Source organism: Trichechus manatus, unplaced genomic scaffold (genome assembly GCF_000243295.1).
Source record: "Trichechus manatus latirostris isolate Lorelei unplaced genomic scaffold, TriManLat1.0 scaffold00102, whole genome shotgun sequence".
Lineage (NCBI taxonomy): Eukaryota > Metazoa > Chordata > Mammalia > Sirenia > Trichechidae > Trichechus > Trichechus manatus.
This window is the reverse complement of record NW_004444038.1, coordinates 6,868,680-6,891,151: the sequence shown is the minus strand read 5'-3', so window position 1 is coordinate 6,891,151 and position 22,472 is coordinate 6,868,680. Positions and strand designations below refer to the sequence as shown.

At 40.9% G+C, this 22,472-nt stretch overlaps 1 protein-coding gene across 1 annotated transcript in view; it reads left to right on the top strand.

Annotated features, from left to right (window-relative positions):
* The window catches only part of COL4A1 (collagen type IV alpha 1 chain), a 96,559-nt gene that overhangs the window by 1,865 nt on the left and 72,222 nt on the right, over window positions 1–22,472 (top strand). The window lies entirely within an intron of this gene.

The window sequence follows — 22,472 nt, the reverse complement described above, 5'->3', positions numbered from 1 at the left end:
CATGAAGCTGTCACACCAAGAGACTGGACCAAAAACCAGACCCATTGTGTTGAGCTGATTCTGGCTCATGGTGATCCCACGTATTGCAGAGTGAGCTACTCCACTCAGTTTTCATGGCTATAATCTTTACAGAAGCAGATTGCCAGGACTTTTCTCCTGTGACACCACTGGGTGGGTTGGAACCACCAACCTTTAAGTTAATAGTCGAGCACGAACCATTGGCACCACCAAGAGACCGTCACCAAGAGAGTAAATCATACGTAATTCAGGCCCTGCATGCCTTCTCTCAGCCTGACCCTGCTCCCTCAAAAGTCAATGTTCTCCATTGCCCATTCTGAACTTCGTATTTTATTATGAACTGAAGAATATTTAAAATATAATATTGGCAAGCTATAGGACAAACCATTCTGAATTTGTTTTTCAAAAGAGTATAATTATTGAATGGAGTCAGAAGGGTTCTCTAAATCTAGGGGAATAGCTAAATGGTTTAGTATTATCAGTTCAACAAAAATAGGAAGATCTATCTTTTCTCATCTTGAACACAAATATTTTTGGTTCTGTGCCCCACACAGCACTGAACAAGGGCAAGGGGGTCCTTCTTCTCGCTGAAAGAGGAAATTTTAAACTTCCACTTATTGTTTTGGAAGGAATGTGAAGCTAACCAGTTTAATGACGTGAAACACATAGCGCTTACCTTAGGTAGAATTTCAGATCTGCTTCCATTTCTCTCATCCCAAGGTTAAACAACAAGGAAATTTATCTTTGGCTGGCATGACAGTAAGAGAGGTTTGTCTTCCTCAACTGCCACCACCTCCCACCCATGCTCAAAGCACCCAAATCCTACAAATGCTGCATGAGGATAAATGCAAAACAGTTTGTAATCACAAAATTCAGAGCTGGTTGTTTAAATCGAAGGCCTCATTTTCAGTTACTAATGAATGTTTGCAATTACAGTAGTCTCAGAATGTGTACAAATTAGTTAATTTTGATTCATTTATTTAAAAAATAGGACAGTGGGAGCCATAAAGCTCAGAGAGGGTGAAATTAGCTGACTGGGACAGAGTGCCCCAGCCTCAGCAATTTGGAAACCATTGTTTCTGAGAAATGTTTTTTCCACTTTTTTTTTTTTTTTTTTTTTTTTTTAGAAACACTTTGACTTATTGGCTATTAAGAATCCACCAGTGCCCTCAATGGAAATTGGAATATATCCAATATAAATTGCCAAATCTCTTTTGGCTGAATATTTTTTTCCATGGGGATGTGATTAATTGGCAGAATGTCTTATTTTCTGCAGATGTTATAAATAAAATTCATTGTAAAAGATCATTGCTAATGTTACAATCTCAAGTTTTCAAGTAATCGGTATAAACGGTAGGCATTTTATTCTGAGTTCAACAATAAAGTTCTGGAAATTCAGACTGGGACCGGGTTTCAGAGTGTCTTTGCTGAACCATTTACTTCCCCACTTTGCTGGATGACCACTCATGTCTTCAGATGTTTTCTCTTGGGTGGTTAAATTGGCTTTGTGTTCTTCCAGAGTTCTCAGCAGTGTGGGAACGTTACCTGTTTAAATTAATTAGAGTTTTGGAAGCTTGCCTACTCCGAAATACCAAACGTTAAGCTCTTCTTTTGCTTGATAACCTGATTTTCTCAATTATTTGAGAGAGTGGAAAAGACAAAATATTCCTAGGCATTACTGCTACGTGACTGGGAATTAACCATTTATGTTTTGCTAAGATACACTTTGCACAAGATGTCTTTCAAATATTTTAGCCATTGGAAGCCTGGGTTTAGATACGAAACTGTTACATTCTGTGACGATGGAAATGTCCAAAAAAGAAAGAAAGAAAATAAAAAAGGCACCTGAACTTATAGTAGGGAGGTAAGACATATGTGCATTAAATAAATAACGAAACCAAAAAAACCCAAACCCATTGTCATGGAGTTGATTCCGACCCATAGTGACCCTATAGGACGGAGTAGAATTGCCTTATAGGGTTTCCAAGGAGTGGCTGGTGGATTCGAACTGCTGACATTTTGTTGGCAGCCAAATGCTTAACTACTGCACTGCCAGGGCTCCAAATGAATAACAAAATGAGAGTAAATCATCAAACCCTGGGAAAAGCAGTAGAGAAAGCAGACATTCTCAGAAGAGAATGGTCTCAGTGGCTTAGAATCATAAACTCAAGGGAAAGCTTCCTGGATGAAGTAGTGTCCAGGCATATGACATGTCCACTAATTTAGCAGATATGGTTGGATATTGAGTATTTACCTGTCATACATATGCTTAAAGACTATAGTTTTAATTTAACTACTTTAATCAAGGAACACAGCTCTTGTGGCCAGCTGATAAATGCTATCATAGAAGAGATTTGATAATTCCTAATACAGTGACTGTTCTAAGGGACATCCCCAAGCCACACTGTTGGGACCATAGAGAGTGTTAATTAATCAGAATTATAGTGTTTCTAACCAATAATGAGAACTGCCTGGGTATCTCATACCTTCTTACAATACTTTAACCCCACTGGTTCTCAGGTACATGCTGAAGATGTGGGGAAGAAGTACATTGTCCTGTTATTACTAATTAGACTGTGTATAAATCCCAGCCCCTTTCTACACATTGGGTCTGCTCCGCAATAATAGAGTCATCAGATAGTACAATCCCAGACTGCTTTCCGAGCAGAGATCTTTGAAAACGAAACTGCTGTCTTTTTATCGACAATGTGTACCTTACCCTATCCGAAAGGGTTGGAGAAGGCTGTGGCTAATCTGCAAGTGATTGCGTTTTGGTCCCTGGAAATCTGGGAAGAATTTAATGTTGCTTTAGGCACTAAGTTTGTACAGGATGCCCTCTTCATTTACTATGGTAAATGGTTTGTAGCTTTACCAGCCAGGTAGCTCCCTGGGTATGATGACAAACACCAGAGATCCCACATCAGAACCGCTTATAAACCCTTCTCTCTTCATCTTGACATCAGATTATAGCCTCTGCTCATACACAGCAGATATTGGCCGAGAAAGACAAATCCTGCCTTGTGAATGTCAGAACAAGAAAGACAAAGGGACTGTCATCTACTGAGTACCTACCTTGGGTCAGGATGCGCTTACGCCGTACGACGTAGAACGCTCACAAACAACTCTCCCAGGGAAGCATTACTGTACCCATTTTACAGCTGAAGAAGTCACTCAGCCGGAGTTTCTGAACCTCAGCACTATTGACATTTTGAGCCAAATAGGAGCCCTGGTAGCACCGTGGCTAAGTGCTCAGCCGCCAACCAAAAGGTTGGTGGTTCAAACCCACCAGCCGCTCCACGGGAGAAAGATGTAGCAGTCTGCTTCCGTAAAGATTTACAGCTTTGGAAACTCTGGGGGCCTCATGGGGACAATTCTACCCTGTCCTGTAGGGTCACTATGAGTCAGAATGGACTTCACAGCAAGGGTTTGGAATTCCTTATGGGGGGAGGGTGCTGCCTTGTACATTGTAGGGTGTTTAGCAACATCCGTGGCCGCTACTCACTAGATGCCAGTAGCACCCCTTGCCAGTTATGGATATTACCAGATGTCTCCCGGGGAGGGGCAAAATGGCCCCAGGCTGAGAACCACTGAACTAGCCCCGTCTTACCGCTGATAGAGGCAAGTAACAGAAGGAATGAGCGCAGTAATCCATTTCCATTCTTCAAGATGAGAAGATCCTGATCTGAGAGATCAGGATGAATACACGTCTGAGAACATCCTGAAATCTTGAGCCTGTTGCTCTCAGAATGAATCCGTGGTGTATACTCTCTTGCAGTGGGCATCCGCCAAGGAAAGCAGGACTTTCTCTAAATTGCTAATGATGGAAAGGATTGCTGGAGGACCAGAGAGCAATGGATCTATTCCTCTGGGGCCTTGGGCAGACCTCCCAGTTCCTGTTTTAGAGAAGAGAGTCAGTCAACTTAAGCCTCAAGTCTGGTTAAAAAAATAAACCATGGGGAGCCACCTTGTTTTTGACGCAGAGTAGGTCAGACAGGTCATCTGCCCAAGTCTGAGCCCCACTTCCCCACCTGAGACATGTTAGGGGAGGCCCAGCCCGGAATAACAAGCATTCCATTCCACTGAGGGAATGTTTATTCCATACATTATTATGAATAAAAACCTTAAGGGGAGGCATTTTGAAGTAAGGAGTTGTCAGACCTGTGTCAGGATAGGCAAGAATGCCTACATATCTATATGCTAGATAATGTTAATCATTGTTTTGAATGTTAAAACGATTAGCATCCCATCCACCTCCCACCCCATCTCCACCCTTCCTTAGGAAGTCCTGGCATAGACTACTATCCTATAGGAAGTTCACTGCTCTGGTTAAAAGTCAGTGGTCTTTGTCACTTACTGGCATTCCCCCTTCGTTTCCTGAGAGAAATCAGGGCCATATTTCTTATGCATTCTAGACTTAGTGAGAAGACTGTGATCATCAACTTGTTCATCAGCCTCTTCTGCATTTGGAAAGACGCTTTTTTTTTTCTTCTCCCCTTTCAGTAGTTTCCTTAGAATTGCTTTTGGATTTCCTCTGTCAGTCTTTAGAAATATAATTAATCAACCAGCATGTATTGTTCAGTTGCTGCTTTGCTAGACACTTTCAGGGATACCAAACAGGTATTTTTAGTATCTTGCTCTCAAGAACAGAGTAAATAAGAAAAAAAATATCTACCAGGAATGTTGTAAATCTGATCATAACTAAATACAAGAGGATACACTAAATTTTCCAATCTTTCCAATTTTATGTGACATTTTACATTGATTATCTTCCTTTAGTTGCTATTGCTGGAGACATGGCAACATCTGCTTGATTCAGTGTCTAGGTATTACGTTGCATGTCTTACTTAGTATATAAAGTTCTGTTATTTCTAGCACATTATGTGTAACATTCTACTTTCTTTTGCTGTATTTCAACAATTTGTCAAAAATGCTTTAGAATCTAACATGACTTTTGAGAGAAAGAATCTTGATTTATCCTAAGATGAGAAATACAAGATATTTTCTTGGTTGTATTTAAATCATAAGTGAAATTCCTCTTTGAGAAAGGGACTATATTTTATTCGTATTTTTTGAGAATTCCATAGTCTTCTCTTTATAAATAGATTTATTTCATTGTTCTTTCTTTTAATTTTATATAGTTAGTAATGGGAATATTTTTAGCCATGATTTCATGATGAAATAAAAAGTATAAAAACAGAGCCCTCTATAAGTTTGCTTCATATATGAATTAGCTATGCTCTTTTCATTCTTACTATATATGTGTAGAATAGACAGGTTCTCAAAGATTATTTATGACCAAAATTATCTTTCTACTATTTTTTAGTCATAATATTGAAATTTCTGTCCCATAAATGAAATGATATTAATCATTCTTTTAAATGTTAAGGGTGTCATATTTCCTCCTAGATATTTACTATTTTTGCAAATCAGTGAAGTCTTTGGAACTTTGGATATATTAAATGATTTAGAATAATAGTAATGAATTATTAATAATAACAATTTATTTATTGAGCACTTACTATGTGCCAGGCACTATGCCAGATTTGAATTAGTGAAATTTTTAAAATTTTTATAAAGAAATTCCAATTACTTACTTTCAAGATGTGAATATATACAGTCAATTACACTAAAAAGTGCTACTTAGTGTGAAATAGTGTTGTTATTGTTAGTTGCGATGGAGTCTATTCCGATGCATGGCGACCCCATGTGTGCAAAGTAGACCTGCTCTACAGGGTTTTCAAGGAGCAGCTGGTGGATTTGAACCGCTGACCTTTTGGTTAGCAGCTTGAGCTCTTAATTGCTATGCCACCAGGGATCCTATTTGACCACGGACCCTTCTTATTTCTCAAATTAGAACACCCTTTAGGAGGAATGATTTGGTAGAATAAAAGATTCTAGTGTGAGTTTCACCATTTCTTAGCTGTGTGTATTTCATCATGTCATTTTAACCAAGTTATCCGAACAAAAGAGGGAATGACCTTTGACCTGAACATTTCCCGGTGTTGCTAAAAGGAGCAAATAAAAGACATGGTACGTAAACACATTTAGGAAATTTAAAATGTCACGTACACGTCCATGCCCATGTAGTTTTACTAGTAGCTGTCTTTTAAAGTTGCGATAAGCGTAAGGGGAGAGTTTGCTCCTCGGCCCCGTTCTAGACAAACGACCGTAGAGGTAAGAGACCCTAGATACCACGTAGCTGACACATCTCAATTCACAAATGAAAGCTCCAAGACCAGAGAAAGGGACTCGTTCCACCCCCTCACAGAAGCACTCGCAGGACTCTAGTGGGATTTTAGAATGTTTTTAGAGGCATAGCAGGAATGTTAGGTAGTATATTTGTAGCTTTTGGATGCTTTGGCAAACAAAAAACGAGATGTACTTACTTGGGAGGTCTGTCTGGAATTATCATCTAGTTTCTAGTCAACACTGTGATTTTATCGTCCGTTTCCAGAAACATTATTCCTTAAGATAGAAAGAAAAGCAGCTCTCCCTTTACTGAATTCTGGATCTCGTACAGTAACAGTGCACGTTTTCGTCTTTAGCGAATTTCCCTGAAATGCATGCACTTACAAATGGTGTCCACCTCCTGTCTTCCCCTCAGCCAACTCTCCTTGCTCGAGATGGTGTTTAAAGGGGGGCTTTCTTTGTGTCTTTGCATGGCTTCCAACCCCCCAAGGTGTCTCACCTTTCGGTACGGATTTGATAGTCGGCCTCTTCTCTTCCCCAGTAGCTGGCTGTGTCAGTTAATAAACACTCTTTTCCTTTTCCATGTTTGTCTGGTGTCACGTAATGTGAAGAGTCTTTCCAGATGTCCCCGACTTCCCATTTCCACATACTGCCCGTGAATCACCATCTGGCGGGATAATCGTGAGAATCAGTGTGGGTTTCCACATTCACCTCCTTTTAACTTTCTCATAGTTAACTTTTTTGATAGCACTTTGAAAACAGAGGTTTTTTTTAAATACCTGAATCCAGAGTAAAATATCAACAATACTCCAAAGGAAAGTCACTAAAACATGGATCCCTGCTAAATGGGTTTGTTTTATTCTGCACACAAGGCTTACCCATGTCTTTCCATTAAACCAAGTTTACCCTTTTGTTATGCGCCTCTGAGATCTAACTGTTAAACTTGGGATGGATCGTAATCATCAAATATATCTGCATGTTGGAGTTGTAACTGTATTTGGAATTCACCTTCCTACAGTGCAGCTTTAAAGATAGTGAGTTGATTTTGTTTGCATGTTTACGAGTAGTAGACAATTAAATATCTTGAATGGAGTATCGTGTCCTGTGATCTTTGGAGCAGAGGACACTCTGCCATCGTTGATGTCAAGCAGTAGTGGTGCTTGTCTTGACAATGTATGGAAAAAACCCCCTTTTTTTTTGTAAACATGATCCTGACAAAATATCTTTTTTTTTTAAAGGAGCAAAATGAGACGGTATGTTTTAATTCAAGATCCAAGACATAACATAAAAAACAAACGCTGACAAATGAAAACTGCGCAATTGGATTTTATTCCTGGTTTGTTAGTACAGTATCATGAGCTTTTAAAATTAGTTTCCAGATGGCACGCAATGATGCTGGATAATTACACGGTAGGGGTGTGCAGAATTGCATCCTCAGAAACGATACTAACAGAACCCTCACCCTTGTGAAGTGGTCTAGCACAATGTGCAATTAAACAAAGGAAGAGTGAGTCAGAGTTAATGAGCAAGCCAGATGACTATGGGGGAAGTGGTGCCTCTTTGTCTATTTTTCCTCTTTGACAAATCCATCCAAAATTTAAAGGAATACGTGGACACCATATCCACTTACGGTCAACCTATGTTCATGGGTTAACCACATGGTTCTGTAAAAGTATAATGCTTATCTGGTCCCAAATTCCATTGACTCTGGCTTTCTTCAGGTGAGAATCTGACGTGACAAGGTCACAATGGTTCCTGGCTCATTTCTGAGATGCTGTCATGAAATCGTGCCCGATTTAAATGCTTCCCTAGGGACTCTCGGTCATTAGCCTGCAGTTTGGCCAACCGCTCATGCTTTACAGATCAGTCTACAGATGAGTGACACTGTCGGTAATCAATGAGAGGGATGAATTTCTTATGCACATTCCTTGTTAGATCTGGAGGATTTGTCTGAGGAATGTTTTTCTTTTTCATGGGAGTCCCACTGTAGCTTGTGAGGCCCATGGGTTAGTACACCACTTCTAGGTAAGAAATCCATGGCCTTAAGTTGGATGTGAGTAGGTTTGATGTGCTTGTAGTATCTGGCTGGCTAAATGCTCGATTTTGAAATGGTTTTCCCTAGAACACTGGTGAAAGAATTAAAGCTCTGTCTATGGCGCAGTGGTTAAGAGCTCAGCTACTAACCAAAAGGTCGGCATTTTGAATCCACTGGCCACTCTGCTCCTTGGCAACCCTATAGGGCAGTTCTACTCTGTCCTATGGGGTCACTATGAGTTGAAATCGACTCAACAGGAATGGGTTTTTTTGGTTTGTGTAACAGATCCAGATAAACTACTTGAGCCAGAAAAACTCTGTCTGTCATCCTATCCCATTCCATTCATCCAGTCAGCGGATTTTTATTGAGCTCTCACCGTGGGCTGGCACAGTGCTTATGGATTTAGCTAGTGATTAGCAAAACAGACACAGTACTTGCCCTCATGGATCTTACCGTCTCCTGGCAGAGGAAAACATTCAACGAGGAACGGCTCAAAGAAACCCATAGTTGGCTGCCCTACTAAGAGCTATGCAGGAAGAGAAGATAATGCTGTAGAGAGTGGCTCCCAGTGGGGATTGGGGTTGATCTGGGATGGAGAGAAATCAAAGGAAGGCAGGCTGAGCTTTTCATCGGCAGAGTCACCTTACATTCAGGCCACACGCTCTGTAGATGATAGCACCTGAGTTATACCTCAGTTTACCATCACGCTTGCCCTGATTTTGGGTGGAAAGTTGACAGCTGATGAAATTGCTGTTGAAAATTCTGCCCTCTCTCACTCCCTAGTCTTCTTCCCACTTCCGTATATGAGACCCCAGGGATATTTGAGATGAACATGAAATTGTTTGGCAAAAAACAGGATGTGCGTCTTTCTTAAAGCCCTTGAGAGTTTCTGTTTTCTTATGCTGGGCCTCTTCTCTCTGATCTGACCAGTATTTCATATGCAAGGATGGGAGGGACGTAGATGAATCTTGCTCCCAGACTATATGTCTGCTAAGCAAGTAGGCTGGGGAATGATATATATTCTTTTAAATCAAGACTTTTGGACGTATTGCTTTTGATGCCGGCACACGGCATTTAATAAACATTGCTTCAGACATCATCCTGGCATGTCTGTGATGTGGGTGGCAAGCATTATGTTCTGTCTCTTCCAGATAAGGAGTTGGAACACAGAAAGGTTTGGTGTCTTACTCTAAATTCAGATACAGAGGCACTTGGTAAAGATGCGTACTCGCCTTATTTCCTCTCTAGACCACCCACACTGAGCCATGGGAACCAATTGGGGAAGCTAGGACCCTATAAGAGCCCGGGTGGCGTAGTGGTTAAGAGCTTGGCTGCTAACCCAAAGGTCAGCTATTCAAGTCCACCAGCCGCTCCTTGGAAACCCTATGGGGCAGTTCTACTCTGTCCTATAGCAATGCTATGAGTTGGAATCGACTTGACAGTAACTTTTTTTAAATAAGCCTCAGTAGAGCTCATTAGAGAGTGTCTCTCCATCCTGGGACTCAGCATTCTGTCTCCAGATATAGGACACCTAGTTCTTTGCAAGAGACCGTGTCTAGACATCCAACTAAAATGTCTTGCCTGCCAAGGAAGAAGTAATAGATGGCTCCACGAAAAAACCACCAAACCCATTGCCATCAAGTTGATTCCGACTCATAGCGACTGGCGGAGAAAAAAACTTACAGCAAAAGCTAATAATAACATTCTAAATGATGATTTGGGGGCATAAAATAAAGCAATGATGCTTCTTTTTTATGGATATTAGCTTGCTTATCTCTGTTGAGGAACTTGAACTCCTCATTACATCCTTTTTGGGCCCTTCTGGATCCAGGGGCATGATGACATCTGTTGAGGCAGGAGATGACCTGAGAATGGAATGTGGCCCACTGACTTAAAGAAGCATTTGGCTTCTGCAAAAGATTCTGAAGATACAGTGTCCACAGTGTCGGTCTGGGAGGAGAATTTGACATGCTCACCACATGGGCCAAAACTGCATCTCTTTTCTCTTCTTTTAATGAGTTCTGCTCTTCATGTTTCTTCCCCTAAAAATTCCTAATCCTTTTCCATTATTTATCTGCTTTTCTGTTTTCTCATTATTCACGTTCTGTGCCGTTTTTCTTCCTGCCTCCTTTGACACGCACCCTGTTTTATTTTCTTATGTCTCATGGTGTGTCTTTTCGTGACACACATTGTCTGGTACCTACCAACCTGCTTTCTTTCTCCTCTTTGTCTCCATCTCTGTGTCTCTTTCTCTTTCACACACACACACAGACACACAGACACACACAGACACAGACACACAGACACACACACACAGCACACACACGCAGACACACAGACACAGCGCACGCGCGCACGCACACACACACGCAGACACACAGACACAGCATGCGCGCGCGCACACACACGCACACACACACACACACCCCGTTCTTTACAAGATGGATTCCAGGAGGCGGGGAGAACTGACCGGACCCAATTGGGAAGGTTGTTGTTGTTGTGTGCCGTCGAGTCGATTCTGACCCCTAGCGACCCTCTAGGACAGAGTAGAACTGCCCCATAGGGTTTCCAAGGAGCTGCTGGTAGATTCAAACTGCTGACCTTTTGGTTAGCTATGAAGCTCTTAACCACTGCGCCACCAGGGCTCCAGGATGGTAGGGACCATGAAATTAGAGTCTAAATGGTAGATAGCAGGGGCCAGTTTGAAGATGAGCTCTAATGCAATTTTTTTCCCCAGTTGCCTTTCAGTCAACTGCGACTCATGGAAACCCCATGTGTGTCAGAGTAGAACTGTGCTCCATAGGGTTTTCAGTGGCTGATTTTTCAGAAGTAGATTGCCAGGCCTTTCTTTCAAGACACCTCTGCGTGGACTCAAACCTCCAACCTTTTGGTTAGCAGCTGAGCGCATTAACCATTTGCACCACCCAAGGACTCCAGTGCTATTTTACTGAGCTAGAAATCTGGATTGTGGTGCATCCAGGACATGTGAATATCAGGAAAGGGAAGTGCCATGGACCCTGAGATTTTGATGTGAGGGTAAGGAAATCTTTTATCCAGCATTTTTGGATATAGATTACATCTCATGCATACTTGCTCTTGAACGATGAAAATTTCTGGCAGATGTATTTATGTGTCCTTGTAATTGAGTATAAATTTTTTAATCAAAAAAATCTGGTCATTTTGATTTAAAGTTGAAAATCTATAATGGGAAAGAGTTGGACTATTGCTCTCTAAAGAGCTTTCCAAATCTAAATGTCTACTGTTCTCTGAATTGGGTCTTTTCAAAATGCCAGAAGGTACTCTAACACTGTGTCATTACTGGCCTTTCTAGAATAAAATGTTACTTTACCAAAAGCAACTTTGGTATGCAGTAAATGTCAGGACACTCCATTAATTTCAAGCAAAAGAAGGTCAGGCCTATAACGAGTTATTATTTTACAAGTAGCTGTTTCCTTCGTGTCAAATACTATTTCAGTGATGTATTCTGAGAAAAAGGGTAACCATGATTCAACAGTATTTAACCATTTTGCCTTCATCATTAGCTTCTCTTTAAACCTGTTGATGTGAAGATTAAAGGTTCTTGAGCCCCAGAGGACATCTGGTTTTTCTCCACTTCTTCTGTTTTGAGAAAAATCCCATGATCCTTGAGTTGATACAGTCATGGTTGGGAAGTTGTGGGCACACTTTCTCCACAGTCTTTGTTTTCCCCATTTGCTAATCGATTTAGGTCTTCATATCTTCTAAAATCATTTTATTTTGGGATGGAAGGTGGACGTTAGAATTGGAAATAACTTTATTTAAATTCTGTATGACTACTTCTCTGATGATTATTCCTAGCCCAGAGTCAGTTTATCAGCTCTCACTTTTTTTTTTTTTTTTGGTTCTTACTATTAGCTAAATACTGAGAATTGACAGACGGGAGAATGTAGACTGTGATTTACGAAAATGGTAGCAGACATAACCCTTCATTTCCCTTCATGTCTCACTTACTTGCCTTTGTCTAGCTACAGTGTTAATCTAAAGTGTATAGCTTTCAAATATTTAACAATAAAGTCCCCCAACTTGGAGGCTGGGGACACCATAGCTGATTTTTCCCTTTAAGGCTTTGAGGGTGCAGAGAGGAAGTGGGAGCAGGCAATGAAGACCAACGTGTCAGAAAAGAAGTGTTCAGATAGTCTAAGTTTAAAAACTAATCCTGTATTCCAAGGAATGCTTCCAACTAACTAAACTCCTCAACGAGTACAGTTTAAAATTCAAGTTTTTTTTTCAATTTGCTTCACCCAGTGACAGATAACATATGTGTCATTTCCCATCCTGTCAAACATTTTGTTCCTGACATAGGTATCACTCTCCCTGGGTGTCTCTTGTGTCCAAGGACAAAATCAAGTAAGTTCTAGAAGAGCTCAGGTAACTTTATTTTGGAAGCAAATGGTTGGTCAGTTACTCATTGATTATTATATTCAGCAGTATTAATTTAGATCTGAAAGAGCAGCTTCTGTTTCCTTACGCTGTATCATATTTTCTTGTCATCCGCTACCCTTATAGAGCCATGGATGATTTTAGGATTGGTGTACTCTGACAAATTGTACATTCCTGGGAAATGGGGCTCTGGCCTTTTAAAGTTTATTTAGGGAAGTATAAAGGACTGGAGTAACATCTCTGGCATTAAACACCTGCAGAGCAGGTCTCTGGTACTGGGAATAGCTCATCACAAACCCTGGTATTTGGCGACTTCCCTGTCATTATCATACTTGTTATTCCCAACTCTGGACTAAAACCACCAACTAAAGTTTTTTCGATTTTTTTCATGGAATATCAAACAGCTGTTTGAAAAGTGATTACTTTCTATCCATTTATTGGATTATTTTTCATCTATTTCTTCACAAAAGATGCTGAGCCAGTCAATCCATGTGGAGAATCCTTGAGTTTGGAAACCTACGCATTCTTTCAAGGATGCCTCAGTAGGCTTCTATCGGTTCGGAATTCTTGTGAGATCTCAGAATTTTTCCAAAATTAGCAATTTTATATCTGAGACCAGAGAGTAGTGAAGGCCACCTCAGGGTGCTTCTGACAGATCAGCCTCTTCTTGTCAAAAAGGAATTGCTTCTGTCCGTGTGTCAGATCCTTCAGAACTTGGCAGGGAGCTGGTTGGTGGGTGGAAGGGTGTGGAGGTGGAAGAAACATTAGAAGCTGGGTATGGCCTAACATTTCTCTTAAAACATCTCTCTCTCTCTCACACACACACAAACACACACACACACACATTTGGACATCTATCCTCTACTTGATTTATTAAAAACAGTTATAAATATAGAACACATGGAAAATGATCATATATTTTTATACTCTACAAACTGTAATCTATTTTTTATGAGGAGAGTTAATACCTCCTGATTTATGAACTCTACTACAATTTGTCTGTTACTGTATATTAGTTCCTAGCCAAAGAACTTAATATTTGATCTACTGATAGTAAATAACTAAGAATTTTTAAAAAGCAAGAAAATTGCCCCATAAATCTTACCTTTAAAGCTTCTACAAAATAGGTATAGTAAAAATGACAGTAATTAAGATTCTACTATTTTAATTTTTGGATAATTTGGCGACTTTCTGGGCTAAAGTATATTTCCATGTTATCTTTGGAAAACAGGCTTGAACAACATTGAGGTAAAAGGAAGAATGCTTGCTAAGGGAAGGTTATTTTCTAAGCATTTAAGAAGTAACTATTTATTGTGTTAAGGAGCCCTGGTGGCGCAGTGGTTAAGCACTCTTCTGCTAACTGAAAGGTTGGCGGTTCAAACCCATCAGCCGCCCTGTGGGAGAACGATGTGGCAGTCTGCTTCCGTAAAGATGACAGCTTTGGAAACCCTAGGGGGCAGTTCTACACTGTCCTATAGGATTGCTGTGAGTCGGAATCTACTCTGCAACAGGGTTTATTGTGTTATTTATGCACTGTTATTTTGTATTGATTATTCAATTATATGCTTTTCTTATTTATTCAGTTTTAAAACCAAGATTTTGACCCAAAGGGAAAAAAAAAAACTTCAATATTTGCTTAAGTTTTTCTTTGAGTTTTAAAGGAATATCTAAAGTTTACTGAAAATAAGTTACAATTCAGTTATTTGTTAACTCTGATTGATATAACCACTGATTTTTCAAATTAGCAATGTTTAGGTAATAGTGGGTTTTATGAAATTTGAAGCTCTGCCAGTATTGTATTATATGGACAAAATTGATGAGTCACGTTTTAGCCTCTGTGGAACTGTTCTTATCTTTTAGATCCCTAACATGATTAATGGAGTCTTGAAATCATTGCAACATCCTGGGGAAAAATGCTATTACTGATAAGATATAGCCAAGTAACTTGACTGGGGGGAGCAGAAGTAATTTGAGGATATCAAAACTACGTATATTATCAGATACTTACGGGCTAAAAAAAGAGAGCGAGAGAAGCGTCCTGAGGACTATTGTAAGTGCAAGAGTTGGTAGATTGTTGATCTTACAAAGACTCACACGGACATGAGAGAAACAACACAGAATGTTCTGGGCTTGGAAATAATTTCAGAAGTAGTCACTAAAAAAAACAAAACCAAAAAAAAAAAAAACGAGACCCAGCATCTCTGGTGCAATGTGGTGAGCCCCCTGATAACAGAAGCAGTAGAGCTGTGGGAGCACATGTGAGAGCCACAGAGAATGGGGACCAGGGACTGTTTCCTGTGAGACCACCCAGGACACTGAATTTTGATAGATAATTGCATTTAATACATGTTTTAAGAAACAAGTCCAGGCACAGCATAGTTCATAAAGACAATGTTCTGCATCCTATTTTGGTGAGTAGCATCTGGGATCTTAAAAGCTTGTGAGTGGCCATCTAAGATACAACTATTGGTCTCTTCCTGTCTGGAGCAAAGGAGAGTGAAGACAACCAAAGACTCACAGGAGCAATGAGTCCAAAGGACTAATGGGTCACTTGAACCACAGCCTACACAACCCCGAGACCAGAAACCTAGATGGTGCCTGGCTACCACTGCCAACCACTCTGACTGGGATCCCAACAGACGGCCCCAGACATAGCAGGAGAAAAATGTAGAACAAAAAAATCAAATTCATAAAAAAGACCAGACTTACTGGAATGACAGAGACTGGAGAAACCCCCCAGGTTATGGCTTTTCTGACCTGGAAATGAAGCCATTCCCAGAGACCACCTTTCAGCCAAACAGTAAACGCGCCCATAAAATAAACAATAACAACCGAGAGGAACATGTCCCTTAGAACCATCAGCCATACGAGATCAAAAGGACAACATTTGCCCAAAAGCAAAGATGAGAAGGCAGGAAGGGGTAGAAAATCCAGATGAAAGGAAACGGAGAACCCAGGACAGAAAAGGGGAGAGTGCTGACACATTGAGGGGAATGCAGCCAGTGTTATGGAACACTTTATGTACGAACTTTCAAATGGGAAACTAAATTTGCCCTGTAAACTTTCATCTAAAGCACAATTGAAAAAAAAAAAAAAAGAAACAAATCAAAATAAAGTTTCTTTTCTTAATTGCCATTTGCCAAGGCTGGCAATCTGCTTCCAAAGGTCACAGCCTGAAAACCGCATGGAGCAGTTCCACTCTGCACACACGGGGCAGCCATGAATCGGAAGGGGCTTCACAGCAACTAACAGCAGCGAACCGAAGGAATATCTTGCAAGCCTTTGCTTCATTAATTAAAATTATTATTGTTAGGGTATTTCTTTTGCATTTTCTGTATTTGCTGTTATCACAGACAAAAACAGAAATCCGTGACCTAGATTTTGGCATTTCCTGACTTTTATATGTCTTAATTTTGTGCAGGATACACGCACTTCCACAGATACTGTCACACACCCACATACATCTTCAAGTTCAAGTTAACAACATCCTCAATTATGGTAACATGGGAACTCTCCAAGGGCCGTTTAGGTAATTATGAACTAGCTGGTATTTCTCAAATATGCCAACAATGTAGACTACATCTCTTTAAATCTCAGGGCTGTTTGTTTGGAGGTAATGAAAATAAAAAAACAGAAACAAAAACAAATTTTCTTTCTAAGACAAAGACTCATTTTCTCTAGTCCACACTCAGAAAGGAGCTAAGCTTTTGTAGTTATTTTGTTGCTAATTGTTTATGTTCCTTCAGTCTCTCCCCTCCCCCCGCCCCTCAAATTTTAATTTGAGTCATGATGGAGAATTTTGAAAAACTTCATGGAAATTTTTAAAAAGAAAAGACACTTGTGCTGGTGAGCAAAATTGCCATTTTTGGTGCCAGCTGTGAACAACTCCCGAGCGTTATTGTTTCCCTTCGGTTCCTGGAGTACAGTTCTGTAAAAACTCACAGGAGGTCTACCCTAGTTCCTGGAGGATTGTCTTCAGGTTTTGAAATAAATATTCTAATGGAGCAAGTGAAAAGGAAACCCAAAGATCAATCCAACCAGCAAAGTATGAAGCAGCAGCAATTCAGCGTTTGGGATTACGTCTCTGATAGCATTCTTCCTTGGGTCTTCACCTTCTGACAGTCCAGTACAAAAGCCTGTTGCTTTCTGGTCCCCACTGGTGGCTGCCTCCTTGGTCTGCAGCTGCTGGCGTTTCCTGGCGTCTCTCGGGGGTCTGAGCTGCTCTGTTTGCCCTCCCTGTGGCGGGTACCTCACTAGAGGTGACCTCAGCTCAGCACCTGCTGTTAATCCTGACAATGGCCAGGGCTGCCCAGGGGAGCTGTGTGGATAGGTCTGTGGTGGTCAGTTGGCTACCGTGAGTTGTGTGCCAAACAAAATCAAGTACAACACTGCCTCTGCTTATTTTAGGGGTGGTTTCCCTACCACTGAGTATCACTCAGCTCTGAGCATATGGGATGAGACCCCCCCGACGCCGAGCCAGTGCAGAGCTCCAGCTGGATGGCGCCCCCTACCCACTGCGGTGGGCAAAGCAAGCAACCTCGGAAGCCACAGTGAATAAGGTTTCGAGCAAGCAGTACAACACCTTTTATGGCTAAATTGTTTTTCTGCCTTTAAAGATGATTTTTAAATCCACATACAAGATGCAGAATGTAAGGTAATAGGTTTCAGCAGAAGCATCCATGATTTTGATTTTCATGAGGGCCCTGTACTCTCCCTTGCTAACAATTTAATGACTTAAATTGTTAGCAAGGGAGATTATGCTATGCTATCACCTTTTTGGGAACCATTAAAAATTGGACGGATTCCTTTTTTTCCCTCACAATTGGCAAAAGCCAGGAGAATGGATTAAATTACCTTAACGTATATGTTTCTTATAAACTTACAGTGGAAGAAAAACCAAAGAAAAGCCTTTAAATAAGTTTTCTTGGCAATTGGATGCTTAGTAATAGTTCCTTAGAGACCACCCCGCCTCCCCCATCATATTGCTATGTTTTATGCATGTATTTTAGGATTTAATTTTTTTCCAGTATATACTATTTTGGAGCCCTGGTGGCACAGTGGTTAAGCGCTAAGCTGCTAACTGAAAGGTCAGTGGCTCAAACCCACCAGCTGCTCTGTGGGAGAAAGTTGAGGCAGTCCGCTTCCATAAAGATTTTACAGCCTTGGAAACTCTATGGGGCAGTTGTACTCTGCTCTATAGGGTCAGTATGACTCGGAATCCACTTGATGGCTGTAGGTATACACTATTTGAATGCAGTCATTTAAAAAACAGACTTGACTTTTCCCCCCGTTTTACATTAGATCCAAATACTCTCTCAGTTTCTATGGATGGAAGAAGCAATCTGAAGATTGTCCACAATTCATGTTCTTTGTAGGGTGGCAGCAATCACCTGTCACTGGAAACTCAATCCTGTATTCGTGTTACTAGCTTTATATTTCCTTTGAATTAAATGTTTAATTCTAATTAAAATTCTCACCCATAGTGTGGAATCATTTAGGTCTTCTCAAACTGATTTGTTTTGGTTGTGCCCAGCCTAATATGTTCAACAGCACAGAATATTTTAAGAAAAATGGCTCAGAACTTCAGGTCCACTTGTGAGTTTTAGTTAAATTTGAAGAAAAGTTTTTAGTCCCATTGCTCCCTCTTGTGGGGAAAAATCCCGAGTCCACCGAGGTTTTCCTCACACAACCGTTTGTAAAAGCCCGTGCACTATTTTCTGCCATATAACAGGATCCACTACTGCCTATTAAGGAGCCCTGGTGGCGCAGTGGTTAAAGTGCTGGTCTGCTAACCGAAAGGTCAGCGGTTCGAGCCCATCAGCCTCTCCACAGGAGAAAGATGGGGCAATCTGCTTCCGCAGAGATTACAGCCTTGGAAACCATCCCTATGGGGCAGTTCTACCCTGTTCTACAGGGTCGCTATGAGTTGGAATTGCCTCGATGGCAGTGAGTTTGGTTTTGGTTGGGTTTACTGCCTACTAATGGAGGGCCATGGCGGTTCAGTAGTAGAACTATCACTTCCATGCGAAAGATCTGGGTTCAATTTCCGGCCAATACATCTCACACGCTGCCATCAGCTGTCTGTGAGTGGAGGCTTGTGTGTTGCTGTGATCCTGAACAGGTTTCAGTGGAGATTCCAGACTAAGACAGACAAGGAAGAAAGGCCTGGCAATCTACTTCCAAAAATTAGCCAGTGAAAACTGTGGATCACAATGGTCCAATCCCCAACCCATAGTGGGGATGGCGCCGGCCCGGGCACCTTTTCTTTTTGTTGTGTTTGGGGTCACCTACTCGATGCAGTGAACAGCTGCATGTTAGTGATGTGATGGCTTTCTTCACATCACTGTGTGTCTGGGACTTCTTCCCCCAGAAAGGATGTTTAGCTGAGCCTCCACGGGTCTGTCAGAGGCGCTAGGTGACGGCACGGGTTGGGTGTGACTTAAGCTATTTCCGGTGCAGGCGATCATCCCTGAACAGGCTGAGTAAATGCCTGGTGGTTGGCAACGCTCGGGCTGTGAGCGAGGTTGAGGGCCAGGGCATAGGTTGAATCAGGGAAGGAAACAGAAGGGCTAATCAAACCAAACCAAACCCACGGCCGTCGGGTCGATTCTGACTCATGGCGACCCTACAGGACAGGGCAGAACTGCTCCATAGGGTATCCAAGGCTGTAATCTTCACGGAAGCAGACTGCCACATCTTTCTCCCATGGAGCAGCTGGTGAATTTGAACCGCAGACCTTTGGGTTAGCAGCCTGAGTTCTTAACCACTACACCACCAGGGCTCTGGTGAAGGGCTCCTGAGCTTCTAAAAGAAGAAACCCTCAAGAAGTTTGAAGCTTCACACTGAAATCCGAATGTGTTAACAGAGCAGGAGGCATAAGTATAAATGTTTCCCAAAAAACAAAGCCAGGGAAACATTCAGTTGCAGTTCGATAGGAAAGTGAAAATAAGCTGTTGATGACAGATGAACTGTTTGAGGGAGCGTGTACACAGGGTTTTATTGAGTAAACCCACAGGACTTGGGAGAAAAGATTATTTTGATATTTCTCTCATTTTCTAATTTGGCAAGTGGACCTCTTTAGATGAATGACTTGAATATTTATACTGAAAATATTTTAATAAATAGCTGTACTTAAAAATATTTTGGAGTAAAAATTAATGAAAACGGTTTAGGCTATTTTTTTCACAAGGAGTGTAAGAGGACAAATATGCAGAAAATATTTGCTCCTAAAGAGCTTTGCTTCTCCCCAGGACTTTACGGCATATCCTGTATTAATGATGCCAGTTCTAATTAAAGAGAAGCGTCTGGAACTTTTGTAAGACCTAAAGATCCTTGGAAGTACCTGAGGTTTTCTTTTGCTGCCAATAATTCATCAGCACTCAAGCTTGCCTACTTTTTAGAAAGTTTTACTGGATCAGTGGAGTTGGATAGTTTATTTGCTTTTAGATGGCTTTAGAGGAAGAGTTTTAAATTGTTTATATTAAGATGGCACTTGGCGCTCTTTTGAGTTATTCTCGTGTTGAATGATGGTTCTTTAGAAGGTACTTTGTGAAGAATTCCTTCTAATTCTTTTTTTTTTTTGCCTCACAAGCTGATTGTGCAACGCAGATTTCATAGGGTCAGATTATAGTTCTATTTCTTGGCAAATGTTGATTAATTGTAAAATATTTATTGTGCTTCTCCTCTGAACCATCACTCTGCTAGCTTTGTATTGTGTATGATTTGAACAGTTAGCTCTGTTAACCAACTTTATTACCAAAAACCAAAACCTGTTGCTGTCAAGTTGATTCTGACTGTAGCAACCCTATAGGACAGAGTAGAACTGCCTCATAAGGTTTCCACGGAGCCGCTGGTGGATTTGAACTGCCAACGTTTTGGTTAGCAGCTGAGCTCTTATCCACTGCACCATCAGGGCTCCAACCTACTTTTACTAGCAATGTTAAAATTTATGTTCAAATATGTGAACCTAGAGTTGTGCCAGAACTCATTGTGGGCTCAAGTAATGTTTCAGTTTCAGGATTTACCCAACAGCAATCTATCCTAGAACACAAACACTTAGGGAAAGTTCTGTGGTCAGTGCTACTTCTGCAGGCAGTCCCAAGCTGATGTATCATCAGCAGGGAAAATGTGGTCCTTATCCGTAAGATGGATGTTATACATAAGACGGGCCTTATCCATAAGATGGACACTACCCATAAGATGGACCTTATCCAAAAGATGGACCTTATCCATAAGATAGACCTTATCCATAAGATGGACACTACCCATAAGATGGGCCTTATCCATAAGATAGACCTTATCCATAAGATAGACCTTATCCATAAGATGGACCTTATCCATAAGATGGACCTTACCCATAAGATGTACCTTATCCATAAGATAGACCTCATCCATAAGATGGACACTTCCCATAAGATGGACCTTATCCATAAGATGGACCCTACCCACAAGATCCACAGGATAGACCTTATCCATAAGATAGACCTTATCCATAAGATGAACACTACCCATAAGATGGACCTTATCCGTAAGATAGACCTCATCCATAAGATGGACACTACCCATAAGATGGGCCTTAGCCATAAGATGGACCCTACCCACAAGATAGACTTTATCCATAAGATGGACCTTACCCATAAGATGGACCTTATCCATAAGATAGAGCTTATCCATAAGATGGACCTTACCTATAAGATGGACCTTATCCATAAGATAGAGCTTATCCATAAGATAGACCTTATCCATAAGATAGACATCTATAAGATGGACCTTATCCATAGGATAGGCCTTATCTACAGTGGTTGGCATTTTCCACTTAAGAATCCTGAAGCTCAAAGTCAAGTACAAAAACTGTCATCCAGGCTTGGACATAGAGAGAAAGGCCTTTCCCCTTCACTTCTTGTACATTCAGACATCTAGCTCCATGCTTGTTCTTAAAACCCACCTACTTTTTTTTGGCCGGGAGACTCCAGCACTTCCCTGTCCAATGCTTCATTCAAACCTGATAATTTTCAGCTTCTGAAGTCTCAGGGGCAGGTCACAATAACCCTAAAGATGGTCAGAAGGGAGGATTACTAAGGTCCATGCAATAAGAGGCTGGGGTCAGCTTGCGCAAACCAACCCCGTGCAGCTTACAAGAGGCAAGACAAGTCTAGAGGCTCCTAGAGATAGAACAGATCCTAAACTGTGTAAGGGTTATGGATTAGGGAGTATTATTTGTTTGTTTTTTTAAAAAAAAATCTTTCTGATTCTTCTCATCCTTCGAATTTGTGAAGATGGGGTAAGTCCTCATTTCCAAGAACAATTTCTTAAACTCTCAGCTATTTCTCTCTCTGTCTTTCTCTCACCTCTATATAGTTGTTAAAGTTATTAGTAGATACCCTCATATTTTATGGTGAGCCAATAGGTAAAGATTTCTAATATCGACTCTATCAAATGAAACATCAGGGCTTGAGCGAGAAAATGGGACTTTTGCAAAGAAGATAAAGGTTTATAACCATGCTTTTTGTGCCTGATAACTGTACTCTTTCTTGCTTTAATGTTAAAATGTTAAATACAAGAAAAAAGAGTAATGATACCATATAGTAGTTAAGTGAAACAATCCTCAGTTTCAAAGTTAATTTATTAAAGCTATGTTGCATACTTTTAACTAAGATATATACGTTCCTTTATTAAGAATCCGGTTATATGGCTTCTGGTGCAAAAGAGAATGAAGACGTCTGTCCTTAGGAAAAATAGAGCCTTTTAATGTGCTAGTTTTCTGTTTCTCAGGCGTGGTTGGTTATTTCCTGCCCCCTCCTTTCCTCTGGCG